At 43.4% G+C, this 12,680-nt stretch overlaps 1 protein-coding gene across 3 annotated transcripts in view; it reads left to right on the top strand.

Annotated features, from left to right (window-relative positions):
• ERG (ETS transcription factor ERG) overlaps positions 1-12,680 on the top strand; it is a 281,253-nt gene that overhangs the window by 70,776 nt on the left and 197,797 nt on the right. For 2 of the 3 annotated variants that reach the window (XM_012445406.3, XM_012445383.3), the window contains exon 2: positions 7,035-7,136. The exons of the other annotated variant lie outside the window; for it this stretch is intronic. The gene's annotated coding sequence lies outside the window, so the exon portion shown is untranslated. The remainder of the gene's footprint in view (positions 1-7,034; positions 7,137-12,680) is intronic. 3 annotated transcript variants of the gene reach the window in all.

Below are 12,680 nucleotides of genomic sequence, written 5' to 3'. Positions count from 1 at the left end.
AAGGAGTTTTCCTGTGAGAGCTGGTTGTTAAAGGTCTAGCAGCACACCCCTTCTGGACAGTGGGGTCCCACCTTCCTGCCAGAACTGATCCCACCATTGTGCTGTGCACCATGGCCTTTCCTCTACCTCCTCCCCAGTCAGTAATGTCCTTAGGTCCCCTGGCTGTAGAACCTCTGTCTCCACTACTCCACTGGCTCCCTTTACCTTATCTATAAACATACCTACTTTTCTCATCCTTCAAACAGACTGAACAAATAAGATAAACCTTCTTTTCATTGGTTTGTAGATGCCTTGAGGGCAGGACTGATGCCCTGTGCACTGGTACCTCCCTAACTACGAGTAATTTCTAAAACACAGTAAATGCCAAGCAAATGCTGGGGTGGGTAAAGTATTAGTGCTTTTCATTTTCATTGTTTTTTTGTTGTTGTTGTTGGGGAGGAGTCTTACTCTGTCCCCCAGGCTGGAGTGCAGTGGTACGATATCAGCTCACAGCAACCTCTGCCTCCTGGGTTCAAGTGATTTGCCAGCCTCAGCCTCCCAAGTACCTGCCTGCCACCATGCCTGGCTAATTTTTGTATTTTTAGTAGTGATGGAGTTTCACCATGTTGGCCAGGCTGGCCTTGAACTCCTGACCTCAAGTGATCTGCCCACCTCAGCCTTACAAAGTGCTGGGATTACAGGCATGAGCCACCGTGCCCGGCGGCATTAGTGCTTCTCCTTGAACTGCTACTCCCTCCGTATCTTTGTTGATCAACTCCTTCCATGAGTAGCCTACATTGCCCTTTGCCTGTCCTCCCTGTCTTTCACTACTGAGCCATTTGGAAACCAGGTTACTGCTGTCAGGCTCCTACAACATTTTTAGAGGACACCAAGAGGTTTTAAGTTGCAGAACCTGTTCTCAATGCATATGGTTGGTTGAATGACTTTCTCCTGGACATTCATCTGTCTGCAGATGGAACACCGAACTTTTCATCTTACTGAATATCCTTCCTTGGCTTCCATGACTTAGATCCTTCCTAGCTTCCTCCTGATGCTCTGACTGCTCCTCCTTGTGTTCTTGGCTGTTTTCCTTTTCCTTCTCAGTCTGAAAATATTTCAGGCACTGCCTTCAATCCTCTTCGGCCTCTCTAACTTCCACTTAGACTCTTTTGCCCCCTTCACCCTGGACCTTCTAATAAAGAAAAAAGAAAAAGAATTGCAGAATTTCTGTTTTTAAAAAGCTCTCCAGCTGATTGTGATGCTCAACCAGGCTACACTCTGGCATCAGGGGATCAAGCAAGGCAGTGTCGGAGTTGGCATTTGTGGTTGTTTTTTTACAATTCTTTCTCTCTTACTAGACTCCGAACTCATGGTCGAAGTCCATCCTTAGTGTTTAGCTCACTGCTTGGCACATGGAGGGAACTCATTTGGGATGGATGGATGGATGGATGGATGAATACGTGGATGGATGGATGCATGAATGATAGATGGATGGATGAATACATGGCTGGCTGGATGAATACATGGATGGATGGATGGATGGATGCATGAATGATAGATGGATGGATGAATACATGGCTGGCTGGATGAATACACGGATGGATGGATGGATCGATGGATGCATGAATGATGGATGGATGAATACATGGATGCATGGATGAATGAGTACATGGATGGGTGAACAATTGTATGAATGAATGGATTTGAAGGGCAGGTTGAATTTAGATCATGGAAGGAGATAAATATCAGTGAAATCTTCCCTTAATTAGAGACAAATCATTCAACGTTTCTGAGCTCATACTCTGTGCTTTGTGTGGACATAAAGGTGAAAGACTCTTTCCCTACTGCATGCCTCTTTGGAGAACGCTTCTCTTCTTCCCTTCCCTCATCTATTTCCTCCACCTTTCCTGCTCTCCTCCCCATTCCCACTTACAGAAATGCCAAGTACCCATCAACTGCTCTGTTGCTGCATCTTTGGTACCCCTCTTGTAACCCTCACTACGTTCTGCCTCCACTCACTAATTTAATTAAAAATACAACCCCCACATCATACGCTTTGTTTATTGAGGGTAGGTGCCATGTCACCTCCAGTACCTGGACAGTCAACATGTGGATAGACTGAGATAGGCCACTTATCATGGCAATAGTTACTTATTTCCTTATTCTTACATATAGTGTTATAAGTATGGAGATCTATGAGCTGAGCTAATTTCCAGCAGATCATTTTATTTTAAAATTAGAACTGAAGAGCATATTCAGCATGTCTGCGTGAATATGGATACAGATGGTAAAAGAGCTGAAAGTGGCTTTTTTGAATATAGAGACTAGAGTGTATGGGACACTTTTGCTGCCAGTAATAACAATAACAACAAAAATGGCACCAATTCAAAATGGTTTAGTTAACAGGGAAAATGCATTTGATGTGCCTAGATGCCCTGTTATGAGATGCCTTCAGAGTTGGTCAGTACTCTTCCCTACCATAAGTAGAAACACAGAGACTTCCCTCCTTTCCTCCAGATATCCAAAGCATGTCGGTTTTATCCTCAGGTGACCTCTTCTCATGGTCCTGGGATGGCTCTCATAGTTCCAAGTGCCACACAGACAGGACCGCTGTTCTGTGGCCGTTCTTCATCAGCCAACACTGTTCCTGGAAGTACTCTAGCTCACTTCCCTCAGTGTTGGATTGGCCAGAATCATATTATGTGCCCTTCCCTAAACCAATCAGTGGTGAGAAGAAATGGTGCCCAGTGATAGGATTTATACTGGTGTTGGGGCTGGTCATCCTCTGTGGGTCATGTGGGGGCAGGCAGAATGCCCAAGTAAAATTACGTTTCCTTCTATAAGGGAAGAAGGGCAGCCAGTGTGTCTGCTGCCGTTGCCACCTGTGTGTGGCTATAAATGGAAAAAGCAGGCTCTCTGTGGCTATGTTAACCATGACTGTGGGGATGAGTGGTTGCCACTGCTCTGTCCCTGGCATTGCTGGTGGGAGTGGAGGCTTCTCCCCAGGCTGCTGTCACTCACCTGAGGTACAGGATACTTCCTGGACTGGGGGCAGCTTTTCTGGACCTACTTTCGTTTCTTCACAGTAGCCAATTCTACCAATGGAATATTTACTGCTGCTTACACATGGTGGCCAGGGAGATCTGTGCATAGAGAGTGGCTCTCTTGTCTAGTGTTTTGGGGAATGAGGAGGTCATTTATTCCTGAATTTACCAATGCCTTTGCTGGGCATGGTGGCTCACCTCTTTAATCCAAGGACTTTGGGAGGCTGAGGGAGGAGGATTGCTAGAGGCCAGGAGTTTGAGATCAGCCTGGACAATACAGTAAGAGCTCATGTCTACCCCAAAATATTAGCCAGGCTTAGTGATGCATGGCTCTTATTCCTATAGTGTGAGCTACTCGGTGGCTTAGGTGGGAGGATCACTTGAGCCAGGGAGGTCCAGGCCGCAGTGAGCTGTACTGGCAACATTGTGCACCACCTGGATGACAGAGAGGACCTTGTATCAAAGAAAAAAGAAAGAAAGAGAGAAAGAAAAGAAAGATAAAGGAAAGAAAAAAGAAAAAGGAAAGAAAGGAAGAAAAGGAAGAAAAAAGGAAAGAAAGAAAAAGAGAAAGAAAGAGAGAAAGAAAGAAAAAAGAGGAAGGAAAGAAAGCAAGGAAGGAAGGAAAGAAAATAAAAGAAAAGAAAAACAAAAAACAGTGCTTCGCATCTACACCTGGACCATCAGCAACCCCATCTCACTGGACTTGCACCACCTCTTACCCATAGTTTTCAGATGAGCAAACTGAAGCCGAGAGAGGTTTTGTTGGCTGCTAGTGGGTCAGCACAAACACGGGGCTCCAAGCTCAAGGTTCTTTCTGCTTCACTACGGCTGCTTTGAGCATTACGCTTACCCTTCAGGTACCCAGACGTGTTTAGCTTTGGCCATTTCCAGTCCAGATTTCCTGATGATCTGGTGCCTTCTTCTGCCTCCCCACACAGAACACGAGCCTGCCTGAGTCCCAGGGGTGATGTGGTTTGTCCCCCTGGCCAGGGGCAGGGCTGGGAGTCTCTCTGCAGGTCATGTGACTCCTTGACCTTGGCTTTCTGCCATTGCTGGGGTAGGGGCGTTTGAGCTGGGCTGAGCAGTTTGCGCTTTTACCAAAGTTCTCAAATGGCTGTATTTTTTGAGTTCTTGAGTCTGGTTCACATAATTTTCTGACTTCTTTGCTTTGATGAGGCCAGCTGTTACCTCACGCGGCTGGTAGCGTGCCTTTCTTTGGCAAAGCTTCTCTTCTCGGACTTTGTGACATCTTTTTGGATCCTTTGTGGCTTGTCAACTGTGTTATGGATAATTTAGGTTGTCAGGTAAATGCCCTCAGGATAAATGAAATATTAATAATGCCATAATGCTAATTTAAAAATACCCATTGCACGTATTTAAGAAAATCCTCTCTGGGCTTCACTCTGGGCTTTAAATCAGGCCCAACAATGTCTCAACCATAAATCAAATTATTCTTTCAGCCTAGTAGAGGTTTTGGCACAAAAATCTACTATAGAATAGCATAGCATAGGAAATCTTAGTTCATATTTTAAAACTCTTATTCCCTTTGCAGAAGTTGTAAACCAAATACTCCTTTAACCACTTATCCATGCAAAACAGTTAACCAAGCAATAGTCAATATTGGCTTTTGGATTTTGGGAACACTTTTTAAACTCAGGATTTGTGCAGCTTTGCAAAGCATGATCTACTTCACCATCACCCCTCACCCCGTCCCCTTAAACATCAGGCCACTCAGTAGGCAAGGCCAGCTCCTTGGGCCCATGTATGGCTGGATAGCAAAAGAATACGTTACAGTGAAATAAATGCTTTAAAAGCATGTTTAGGATTATAAAATGATTATTCCTTAGTTTTCTTTCCTGATTATAAAGATGAATATTCTTGGTTTAGAAAATTTAGAAAATATGCAAAACTGTAAAGAAGGAAAAAGTTCAACATTTCAGATGCTACGTGTAAGTGAGAGGATGCAGTATGTGTGTCTCTGTGCCTGTCTTATTTCGCTTAGCATAAGGTTTTCCGGGTTCATTCATGTTGTCATAAATGACAGGATTTCTCCTCTAAACGCTGAATAGCATTCCATTGTGCATGCGCACCACTTTTCTCTATGGACGTTTATGCTGATGGACACTTAGGTTGATGCCATGCCTTGGCTGTTCTGAATAGTGCTGTAGTGGACGTGGAAGTACCTCTCTGACATACTGATTTCATTTCCTATGGATCTATACCCAGAGTGGGATTGCCAGCAATCATATACTATTTTGATTTGTAATACATACAAAATTGATTTGTAATACATTTGTAAAACATATAGTATTTCGATTTGTAATTGATCTTTGTGTTTTTGAGGACCCTCCATACTGTTTTCCATAACGGCTGTGCTGATCTACGTTCCCTCACAGTGGGCAAGAGTTCCCTCTTTCCACACCCCCACCAACACTTGTGATCTTTTTGATAATGGCCATTTTAACAGGTGTGAGATGACATCACAATTCCTATTTGCATTTCCTTGATGATTACTGATGTCTCACGTAGGGGAACCGGGGAGATGTTGTTGGTGAAAGGACACAAAATTTCAGTTAGACAGAAGGAGTAATTTCAAGAGATCTATGCCTTGAACTTGAATAGACCTGTGATCTATTGACTGTAGTTAATACAATGCATTATATTCTTGAAAATCACTAAGAGTAGATTTCAAGCATTCTTGCCGCAAGAAAGTAAGTGTGAGGTAATGCAGATGGTAATTAGCTTACTTTAGCCATTCCAAAATGTATATATAATTCAAAACATAATGTTGTGCACAGTAAATATATGTAACTTTTGTCAGTTTAAAAAATAAATAACTTTAAAAGAATTTAAAAAGAAGCAAATAAGAACTCCTATTTCACACTGGAAACCAGACCCAAAGACCTTGACTCTTACCGTCGTGATAACTTCTCTCAGGTCTTCCTCGTTCCATTCCTGCCTTCCCTCATTTCTTTCATCCGTTTATTATTTTTTTCTTTGTGCAATATTGGGATGATATCATGTATGTGGTTTTTTACCCTGCTTTTTTTTCCCAAGAATGTTATGTTGTATTTTCTGTATCACAACAAATGCTTTTCTGTGAGATCTGGGCAATTTGGATTAAATGTCTCTGTGCATAGGTTTGGAAGACTTCAGGAGGAGTTGGCTGGGGACTTCCTAAGTAGAGTGGGAGTGTCAGCTGGCCTTTGGGACCATTTAGAAATAAATCTGCCCATTACAAATATTGATTTTGATGCAGTATTTGAGACATTTTCTAATTTAAAAATATATTCAATGGAAACAGATGCCATTTACAATTTGTCATGTTGTAAAAGTTCTACTAAATATATTTTTGGATTGAATATTTTACTTGGAAACTTGTTTGAGAAATTCCCATATCTGAAAAAAAAAAGAAAAAAGAAAGAGAGAGAGAGAGACTGGATTTTGGAGCTGTGCTAACAGGCATACTGTAAAAAAGATTTTTTTTTCTTCTATCTTTTTAGCTTGTTAGTGTTCTAAGATTTTAAAAAATATGAATCCTCCTAACATTTACAAATTAAAAGGGTTGTTTCTTTTCTGGGACTAAGACAATCACTTAATTATAGTTCTCAGGATGTTTTCTAAATTCTAAATCCCTCTACCCTGTTTGAAGCAGCAAAAAGTGCTAACAGAATGATCTGGGGAAGCCATTATTACCAAAGCTGGGGGCTGTAAGGAAAAGAAAACATTTTCAAAATATTTTCTGTGCAAAAGCGTGTGTGTGCTTCAGCATGCCAGTTAGGCTTGGCCTTGATTTCGCTCTCAATTCTTGCTTCATAATGCTGTGCTTCCCTCAGAGGAGAGGAATGTTGCCCCTGCTGTTTTTAAAGGGAAGGATTTAAGTTCTTTCCCCTTTTAGGATGTTTTAAAATAATGCTTAAGAAATAGGTTTTGTTCCTCCATGTACAGTTGATCCTTGGTATTAATATTTGAAAACAAAATAAGGTTTAATATTCTTAAACTTATGTTCAGGTTATTCCAGGATCTCTGGAGACCCAAGAAAAGCCGTGTTGACCAAAAGCAAGACCAATGACTCACAGAGAAAAAAGATGGCGGAACCAAGGGCAATTAAAGGTAAAACGAACAGAACCCAAATAATCCTACCCTGCCTAATCAAGACTCCTTTTAAAAAGGTGAAGACGTAAATATTTTGTGTCTTTACTATTTGATGTTTGTGGTTCCAAACCTCCACAGACCATATCTGGATCCTTTGCTGTTCTCGGATGACTTATGACTTATGTTGGTTCTACGTGGCACCCTTGACGTCCACCCAGATGAGATGTCCTATTACCCAGCACTGCCTGTTCCTGCCCTTACAGTGTGGAGATTCTAGAATTGCTGCCTTCTCACTGCTGTGGTCTTCCCAGCTCCTCTTTTCCTCCACCACCATCTACTCTATTCTCCCTTTTCCAGAGGAACCAGAGGCTCGGTGTCTGCAGACTGGTGCTTTTATGATATTTCCAATTTTTTTTTATCATTACTACTATATTTGGTTTATAGTCATCTTATAGTTATTTCACCTGCATGCAATTGAAACTTCATTTCAAGGGGCACACCCAGGCAATGAGTCTTTGTAGTCACAAAACATGCCAAAAAATAAAAATAAAATCCTGTTGGAGAAGGAGAGGGTCAGCATCCTTTCTCTAAGGCACACCTCTGAGGCCAGCCAGGCTGTTAGGACTCCCTTGGAGGAGGAGCACTGAGGGGATCAAGGTTATGGGGGTGCTCACATGACACTCATGTCAGCCACAGAATGTAAGAGCCCCTCCCCTGCCAGAATGAAGCCAGGATCGATTTGTAGAAGAAATAACAGTCCATGGAGCCTGAGACATGACTTGACCAGCATCAGGGTCCAGTGAGAGATGGTGCAATTAAAATGGATATGGCTCCTGAGGCCATGACCCCACCATGAGGCCTCTAATCTGCAACAGTTACGTGATTTTAGTAAGTCCCTCAATAGAGGTGGCTTCCTCTCCCTGTTGTAACAAAGTGCTGTTGTAACAAAGTGCCATGAACTGGGTAGCTTAAAACAACAGAAATGCATCGTCTCACCTTCAGGAGGCTGGATGTCCAAGATCAAGGTGTCAGCCCAGGTGGTTCCCTCTGCGGGCTTTGGGGAAAATCTGTTCCAGGCTGCTTTTGTCTTTTCCCTGTGTCTTCACACCATCGTCCTTCTATTCAGGTCTGTTTTTAAATCTTTTTTGTTAAAGTGCATCAGCCATGTTGGATTAGGTCACTAATGACCTCACTTTAATTTGATTGTCCCTGTAAAGGCCCTGCCTCCCTATAGTCACATCCGGAGGGACTGGGGTTTAGTATTCCAACACATGAATTAGGGGAGAGAATTGATACAATTCAATCTATAGCTATAAGTGTTTTTATTCATTTGGAAAGATGAGCCATTTCCTACTGAAGAAGTCCAGTTTCTTATTTTTAGATAAATGTAGAGGTCCGTTCAGTTTCTCATGCTGTCTTCCGTCTCCTGCTGGTACTCCCTGCTTAGCTTTGGAGTTCAGGAGCCAGGGCTGGACTGGGTTAAGGCAAGTGGGGCACAGGATTTTGGGTGGTGCTCCCCTTCAGGTGCTGATCCTGCACCTGCATGAACCTGAGAGGCAGGGCCTCCTTAAATCATGGGCCCTGCGTTTCTCCCTGCCTCCTTCTTCCTGCTCCATAAGGGAGACCTCTGCCCCAGTCAGGGGCCTGGCATGCTTGGCAGGAATCCGGCCTGTGCCGTTCCTATGGTAGGATTTGTTGGTAAAAGACTGATTTGCCTAATACCTACTCATCCAGGACAAGTGCACCCAGCAACCAATGCATTCAGGGAATAGATTCATTTCTATGAATCCTAAATTACTTAGAGCCATTTTGTCTAAAATGTTTTCACTTAATGACTAGTTAGCTTAAAACTAAAAATTAAATTTCTAAATTAAGGATGTTTCTAGTCAGTTGACAAAGGGCTCTTATGAAAGTCAGCAATTTATTTATTGAGAATTATTTTTCTTAATAAGTTGCAGCATTTTAATTAGCCAGGCATGGTGGTATATGCCTGTAATCCCAGATACTCAGGAGGCTGAGGTAGGAGGATTGCTGAAACCCCGGAGGCGGAGGTTGCAGTGAGCTGAGATTGCACCACTGCAATTTCTGTCTCAATCTCTGTTACCCAGCCTGGGTGACAGAGCGAGACTCCCTCTCAAAAAAAAAAAAGTTGCAACATTTTACACAGTATTGAAATTATCCATTTGAAATATTTTTGCTTTCTTAGTAATAATGATTACCACCTGTTTAGTGTTGATTATATGCCTAGCATTGAGAGAGGTTTCTTTCTTAGGCATAATTCAATTTAATCCTCACAAAAGCCTGTTGGTGTAGACAGAGATGATCAAACAATGGTTCAACTTGCATACTGACCAGTTAGAATAGATACAGGCCAACTCTTGCACTAACCCCTTTGTGAATTGCTGAACATTATCTGGAGTTTTTTAAAAATTTTTCATTTTTGTCTCCCAGCACCAAATATGCGGTGCCTTTGCCAGTACCAACCAATCCTTCAACACTGATACCAGCTGTGTGTCCAGCAGTTCAATTCAGTCCTGACACTGACAACCTGGAGTTCGTGTCAAACTTCCACACAGGGAACTTGAGTTCCCCAACCCTGCCCTCACTTCAGACGCCACTTGCAAGTATTGGGTCCCCAGCTTACCCTACACCCTGTCTGACATGGCTACAACATTGGCGGTTCCCACAACCCTCCTTTTAGATTCAGTAACTTGCTAGAACTCAGGAAAACGCTATGTTCTTATGATTGAGTTTATTATTGAGGATGTGAATGAACAGCCAGATGAAGAGGAGCACAGGGCAAGGTCTGGAAGGATCCCAAGTACGGGAGCCTCTGTCCCTTTAGCATTGGGGTGCACCAAACTCCTCATACTAATATGCTCACCAGCCCAGAAGCTGTCCTAGCCCTGCCAGGGTATTTTATGGAGGGTTTGTTACATAGGCAGGCTTGATTAACTCAATTTCTAGCCCCTCTTCTTTCCTGAGAGGTTGGGAGGTGGGGCTGAAAGTTCTAAGCATCTAATCAAGATTCGCTCTTTCTTGCAATCAGCTGCCATTGTGAAGCTGTCCGGGGACTCCCCAGCCCGTTGCCTTCTTAGAACAAAAGATGCTCCCATCACTTGAGAAATTGCAAGAGTTTTAGGAGCTCCATGCCAGAAACAAGAGACAAGGGCAAATGGATTTCTTATTATACTACAATAATATTATCCCCAGTTTGCAAATGTGTAACTAAGTTTCTTGGAGGATAGAGTGATCATTTCTAGGTTTCCAAGGAGTAAGTGGCAGATCTGGTTTCCGTCCCTCACCTGGCTCTGCACCTGTGCTCATATTGAGCACTGCCCCTTGCCCAAGGCCCTGCCCATGCCTTCTGGACCCCGCTCCCGTCCCCTTCAGCTGCACCCACCCCCATTCCAGACCACACCCCAGGTGCCGTGGCGCCCAGAGCTCCTTTCCAAACTGGACTGAGCATCTTTTGGGTTGCACCAACCTCTTTCCGGGAGTTCATCTTCTTGGGAAGATCTTGTACGTGTTTCCCTGGGTCTGAAGGAGGAACAGGGAGCACTGCTGAATGCATGTGGCCATGTGGATCGGGATGTCCACATGACTGTATGTGTCCCCTAGTCTACAGGACAGAACTGGGTTTGAGAAGAGAGGAAGGGTAGGGTTGGAGGGTGGGGCGGGGATCTGAAATTTCCATCTGTTTTCTTCCACCAGCCCCGCAAATAGTTAAGTCTTTTTGTAACCATTTTGCAATACTGCCTCCATAATTACAGATGCTTATCTTCCTTTCTGTCTGTGTAGCAGCCCATCTTTCATGCAGTTAGAGCTTAGGTAATCCAAACCCAGTGTGTTTCTATTTAGTAAGATGTTGGCATTTTGAAAACAAAAACAAAGAAGTGACACAGGCAGAATTCTGTTAATGTCGAGGACTTTTTGTTGTTGTTGTTTAAGATACCCAATAATAAAGTATAGCTGGGTCATGAAGCACAAAATCATATAGAAGTATATACTTTAGCAAATGAGTTTATTGCAAGAAACAAGTATTAAAGACACAATTTTCCATTAACATAGAGTGTAATTTTGCAAGGGTTCAAAGGTAGGTGAAATAGAAAATAAAAAGGCTCCTACAATGACATGAAACTGTCACCAACTACTAAAAATTTATAGTGTGGTGCTAGTTTGTTTTGTTACCAACGGCTAAGTATTTGAAAAACGACCAATAGGAACACAAAAGTAAATTAGAAGTGCTCTTTAAAAAAATCCATAAAATGCTTCTGAAATGGTAAAAATGAACAGGCACCCAAATGGCTGCAAAGAGAGTCAGAGATCCGTGTGGATGGAGGAGGCAGGGTAGGGAGGTTGAGCTTTTATTCTCCTGGTCTTTAGGTCCGCTGGGTTTTCGCTGACCTGGTGTGGAGGATGGCAGTGCCATCGCGCAGCATGCTGAGTGAATCCTGTTGGTGTGACAGCGCTCGGTGGTGGTGGGCTGAGGAACTCATATGCCCTTGATCCCTCATGTGGGGTAGCTGGGAGAGACTTGTTCCTGCTTCATGCCTTTCACCTTCTTTCCTCCGATCCTCATGCCTCTTGTTCATCAAGGCTCCTTGGTGGCACCGTCTCATCTCTGCACAAATCAGGTCTCTCTTTCCTCTAGGTGTATCCACACACCTTGTTGGGCACCTTCACTAACTGCCTGCTCTCAGGACTGACCACTTCACAGCTGTGTGAAACAGACCTGTTTCCCGTCTCAATCCCCGGAGGATCGGGACTGTTGCATCTGAAATCTCTGTATTTTCCCTTCCCTGTCATTTTATCCTCGATGCAACCTGAGTACTCAGAACTTCCTTATAAGAAACAAGATACTCAAACAATTGCTCGCTTAGTTTATGTCCTGGTTGGTTACGGACCTAGTGGCCACTGTAACTTCTACAATGTTGCTGCGGTCTTGGATATCCAAGGATGTTGATTCAATTTCATTATTTTTAAAATTCTGGGAAGACTGGCAGGGCATGATGTGAAGTGAGGATTCAGTTGCTCCTCGGAAAGGCTCTGAGAATCCCATGGGGGCTTCTGATGGAGGTTTCTTGGTTATCTTTCAGTTTCCGTATGCATTTCGAGGGTAGGATTAGGTTTGAGATCATGTCTCTTAGGTGAATGGAGATAATGTGTCTCTGTGTTGGGATGAAGTTGGCTTCTGAAATGTCCTGAGTCTCCTTTTGTCTCTGGCTGGAAGAGTTTTAACGAAGATCTCAGTAATCTGATTATGCGGGGCAAAGTGTATGTCATTAATCTATTGTCACAAAAATGCTGTGTAACAAATTCCCCAAATTTCAGTGGCTTCAAGCAGTAAGCACTTATTTAGCTGTGAGCCTGTGGATTGGCCGTTCAGGTTGGCCCTGGCTAGCGGCTGGTCTGGTTGCCTCCCTCCCATGTCTGGGGTTTTGGTTGTCTATGGGATGATCAGAGGTAGTCTTGGTGTGGTGATTGGGATGGATGACTCTACCCCAGGTGCCTCTCATCCTCCCGCATGCATCAGGCCATGTTCCCAGACTGGTGGAAAGT

This window comes from Aotus nancymaae, unplaced genomic scaffold (assembly GCF_030222135.1).
Source record: "Aotus nancymaae isolate 86718 unplaced genomic scaffold, 86718_ANA_hifiasm-v0.15.2.pri h1tg000022l_1, whole genome shotgun sequence".
Lineage (NCBI taxonomy): Eukaryota > Metazoa > Chordata > Mammalia > Primates > Aotidae > Aotus > Aotus nancymaae.
This window is presented reverse-complemented; position numbering and strand designations above follow the sequence as displayed.